This window comes from Triticum dicoccoides, chromosome 5A (genome assembly GCF_002162155.2).
Source record: "Triticum dicoccoides isolate Atlit2015 ecotype Zavitan chromosome 5A, WEW_v2.0, whole genome shotgun sequence".
Lineage (NCBI taxonomy): Eukaryota > Viridiplantae > Streptophyta > Magnoliopsida > Poales > Poaceae > Triticum > Triticum dicoccoides.
In genome coordinates, this window is record NC_041388.1 from 634,055,662 (window position 1) to 634,061,142 (window position 5,481).

Genomic DNA, 5,481 nt, shown 5'->3' on the forward strand with positions numbered 1-5,481 from the left:
ACGCCACCGTGATAACCGCGTCCGCCGTCGTCCCCGTGCCGCGTCACTGTGTCCATTCGCTCCACCGTCGTCGACTACGTCGAGCAGGCCGAGCCCCGAGCGCTCGCCTGCTCTAGGGTCGCCCCCGACCCCGTCTTCCCCAACTCCGGCCGCTGAGATCGCCATCGTCGCCCCGCTCAGCTCCAGCCTTACCCGAGCCCGCTTCGACGCTTGCTGCAATTGCCGTTAGCTCAGCTCCGTCCTCCCCCTCTCCGTTAACTCTCTCATGCACCGTCTGCACCGCACCACGTTCACCCGCACCCGCCGCCGCCGAGCTCATCGCCGACGTGACTCTGGCCACCCACAGGCCACACCACCATGTCCAACGCACTCACCGCATTCCCAGGAGCCCAACGCACCACCCCACGCGCCTTGCCATGCCCCGTAACTTCGGGTTCGTCCTCACCCGACTCCGGCAACCACCAAGGTCGTTGCCGGTGACGTTTCCGGCAACCCCAAGCTCCACCACAACCACCAAACGACGCGGCTCGCTCCCCGCGTCCCGTAGATGGTCTTCGCCGTCCATTTGGTCGCCGGAGCGTGAAACTGCACTTCCACCGCCGCATCTGGCCTCGCCGGCGGCTAAACGCCGGCGGGTTTAACCCGTTGACTTTGACTGGGTGGGCCCTGGTTGACTCCCCTTGACTCTATGACAAGTGGGGCCCGCTCTGCTAATTAACCTAGGGTTAACACTAACTAAATTTAGTTAGTTTAGATTAATACTGACACGCATGACCCACTGGTCAGTTTGACCTGGACCAGCTCCGTTGACCGTTGATGTCACCCTGACGCAATGCTGACGTAGTTAATTATTTTCTGGATTTATTCTTATTCAGGAAATTCCAGAAAATGTCCTAAACTTCTAAAATTCATAGAAATTCAACCATAACTCCAAATGAAACAAATTATATATGAAAAATGATCAGAAAAATCCAATCTATCCATCTGTACCATTTTCATGAATGTTTGAACAACTTAAAGTTGCTGTATGAAACAATTTGAATTAATGGCATTTGAAATGCCTTATGTGGAGTTTGAATTTGAATCTAGTGTTCAAACCAACTCCATTTAAATCGTTGCTAGCTGCATTAGCTCAACTCACATCATATTGCCATGTCATGATCATGCATCATATTGTCGCATTGCATTGATTGTGTTCTTTCTCTGTTGCCGGTGACTGTCCCCTCTCAGTAGATGACGTTCCGACGATGAGTTCGATGACACCGATGAAGAACTATACTATCTTCAGAAGTGCCAGGAAAGCAAAACCCCCTTGTTCATTCCGATACAATCCCACTCTCTCGCTCCTGCTCTCTTTTACTGCATTAGGACAACAACGCTTCGACTGTTACATGCTGCTAAGGTTGTCAGAATCGCGATTCTATTATACGATTCTACGACTTTACAAGCCAAATTAACCCCTTTGATTCTATGATTTTGGTTCATAGAATCTACGTTTCTACGATCTTGATAGTGAAGATTCTATGATTTGCGATTCTACCATCAGAGCTCCGATCCTATTCAGGATCACGATTCTGACAACCTTGCATGCTGCGGTAGTTGAACCCCTTTCCTCTGCATGACCTGTCATTGCCACAGTAAATAGACGAAACCCACTAGCATAAGTAGGAGTTGTTTGAGCCCTAATGTGCCTACTCATTCATGCTTGTTTGTCATGCCTGCTATTGCTTAGAGTTGTGTCAGGTCTGATTCATCGGGGATGGATTGGAAAGTTGTGAACATGTCCTACTGTTGAGAGCTAAGTGTGTGAACACGATTTGGTAAAGGTAGCGGTGAGAGGCCATGTAGGAGTACATGGTGGGTTGTCTCATTGAAGCCGTCCTCAGGAACTGAGTTTTGTGTTTGTGATCCATGAAACAATTACTACCACACATTGGGATCCTTAATTGACTCTCTTGGCTTCTTAATCACCATTGTCCTCTGTCCAGGAGTTGCAAGTAGTTTCTGGTGTTTGTAGTATGCTGGAGGCCGTGGGCAGCGCTGACCGGAGGGGTGGGCTGTGATGCGGTAGGCACGTGGCCGGGCATGCCGGGCGCCCGTTTGGTGTCTCGGAACCCTGTACACATCGTTCGGGGCCATATGTGGAAACCTCGGCCGGACTCCCTACGGATGGAACCTGAATAGGCGATAAACCTGGAGTGGAGACTTGAGTGTTTAGGTAGGCCGTGGCCGACACCCTCGCTGGGCTTCCGCTTGAAGGTTGCCGAGTACATGTCATGTAAACGGCGATAAGTGGTGAGAGCGTGTGTGAAGAAGTACACCCCTGCAGGGTTAACATCATCTATTCAAATAGCCGTGTCCGCGGTAATGGACTTCTGGGTTGCCTATACAGTTCATAGACAAGTGAAATTGGATACTCTAAAACTCGCAAGATAAGCGTGAGTGCTATGGATGGCCTTCTCGTAGTGAGACGGAAGTGGATCCATAGTGGTGTATTGATATGGTGAATATGTGGACTCGTGTGCGCCACCTCAAAAGAGTTACTTGCTGTCATAGTTTAGGTTAGCCACTGAGTTAAAGCTGGCTTGCTGCAGTTAAACTCCACCACCCCTTTGTTGATACCGATGCATATGTAGATAGTTCTGATGTATGTCTTGCTGGGTACATTTGTACTCACATTTGCTTATTTTATGTTTTTCAGAGAGACATCGGTCTCGCTAGTAGTTCCGTGTGGACTTCGACGTTTAGCTTGTTACCTCAGCTACGATCTTGTGCCCTCGGCAGGATCTGGTAGATAGTCAGGCTTCTTAGCCTTTTTCATTTGTAGATGTCTGTACTCAGACATGTTAAGCTTCCGCATGTGCTTTGACTTGTATGCTCTGAATGTTGGGTCATGAGACCCATGTTTGTAATATCTCGCTCATCGGAGCCTAATGAATAAATACTTTGAGTCGTAGAGTCTTGTTGTGATGCCATGTTGTATTTACACATATCGAGCATATTGTGTGTATGATTGAAATGCTTGGTATGTGTGGGATCCGACAACCTAGTTGTTTATCCTTGGTAGCCTCTCTTATGGGGAAATGTAGTCTTGTGCTTCCATGAGCCATAGTAGTCCTGCTACAGCACGGGTTCCCGGAGTACTGTTAGCCCAGTGCTACAACCCGGATTCACACGATGCTGACCGACATGCTCGATGTTGATTCATGTATGCCTGTCCCCGTAAGTTAGTTCCACTTTGGGTTCGCGACTAGTCATGTCGGCCCGGGTTCTCTGTCATATGGATGCTAGCGACACTATCATATACGTGAGCCAAAAGGCGCAAACGGTCCCGGCCATGGTAAGGCGACACCCGTGGGAATACCGTGCGTGAGGCCGCAAAGTGATATGAGGTGTTACCGGCTAGATCGATGTGACTTGGAATCGGGGTCCTAACAGCGTTGGTATCAGAGCCTGACTGCCTATAGGATTACCAAGCCAAACCGGTCGAAGTTGAGTCTAGAAATGCTTTAGTTATATAAGGGAATTGATTGTGGGAGGGAACATAAGGCTCTTTTTACTCCTTTACCCTATGGCCTTCTGATCTGAGTCAACCTCTCCTTTTCTACGGGGATTAAGAACTAGGCCTTCTCATCTATCTATCAGGATGACGTGTTACTAATCCATAGACTTATAAAATTGTTGGATTTAAGCCCCAGTTCAGTTTCTATTACTTCCGTGTGTTCATAGTTCGTCTCGGAACCTTGATATTGTGCTTTTGAGTGGTTATGCCACCATTTTTGCAGGATGTCTCAAATTCTTTAAGCATTTACAGCCGTTATGCTGTCCGAGTCATCCTAGGTTTCTAAATAGTCTGATGCATTTGCAAATCCCTTCTTTCCGTTCTCGACGTCCCTTTGGGCCAGTTCAACCACACTAACCGGTGAGTTGAGGTACTCTGTTGCCTTGACATATATGTTGGAGCTATTATTATGACCCTAGGTGTTTTAGGGAGTCACCTAGTAATCTAGTCATGTTTTGTGTTCCCAGTGTGATGATTCTGGCCACCATTCTTGAAAGCATCCCGTGATGTCATTTAGTAGTAGGTATTCTATTCCTGGGTTCTTGAACCCAAGATTTACCCTACTTACCTCATGTTGATAGTGTTGCTAGTTCCTTGAGGATATTAGTGACCTTATGATAGTCTTCGAGGTCCATGGTATATCATTCTTCCAAATACCATGAACCATCCTTGGTAGAAGTTCCTTGTTGAACCAAAAGATCACAACAAGAGTGCTCTCGATGAGTTCCCGATTCTATATTGTGACTCTGCCAATCCTACCTCTCTGCATGGGATTTTTGGAAGAAATATGTTGAGCTTTGCTCGGCATACTAATCTATGCATCCACAACTCAGAAAATTATATGTTCCTTGAGTTGTTCCTCTTCAGTTATATCCCGACCATTATCTATCAGTTGATAGCCAAGTGTATGTGTGCATTTGTGTTCATCGATGCCTTTTATTCTTGTGGTCCGTCAAGCCGTTCTAGTTCAGAATGACTAGGAGAAACAAACTCCAGTACCTCATCCATATCTAGGAATGGGTCAAAGCAGTTGTATTCCGTAGATCAAAATGCCAATCCAGCTTTTGATTCTGTTCTACCCTGAAGTATTGCCCTCTTTATGTCAGGAATATCATAGGAATTGCACAACCTCCTATGAACTCTTGATACAGTGATACTTCTCGCCATCATTGTTCATTCCTCGGTCCCCGTGTTATTGTAACCGGAATACCGACAAGTGAACCGTGATATGTGAAATCGATACTCCTAGCAACATCGTTGCTTGGTAGTTAATGGACAATATTCTCATTCTTAGCGTGTTGGTTATTGACTCATCATTCTAAGATAGATTGTGCTACCTAGTCCTTATTTCCGGTGCACTCTTCAATCAATGAGTTAGGATTAGTCAATCCCTTGCTTATTTGATCATATCGTCTTGCTCTAAAAAGCAAGATTTTTCTCGAGCTGAGTAACATATCAGTGTTTCGTGATTTTCCAAATATCTTCTCGGAAGTGTTACCAGGCTGTCACCTGAACGCTATGTTGAGTTCGTGATCAAGTTGGTTTTCTTATAAACCAGCTGTCGGTGTCAAAATCGGCGATCTCGGGTAGGGGGTCCCGAACTATGTGTCTAGGCGGATGGTAACAGGAGACAGGGGACACGATGTTTTTACCCAGGTTTGGGCCCTCTCAATGGAGGTAAAACCCTACTCCTGCTTGATTAATATTGATGATATAGGTAGTACAAGAGTAGATCTACCACGAGATCAAGGAGGCTAAACCCTAGAAGCTAGCCTATGGTATGATTGTTGTTCGTCCTACGGACTAAAACCCACCGGTTTATATAGACACTGGAGAGGGTTAGGGTTACACAGAGTCGGTTACAATGGTAGGAGATCTAGATATCCGTATCGCCATGCTTTCCTTCCACGCCAAGGAAA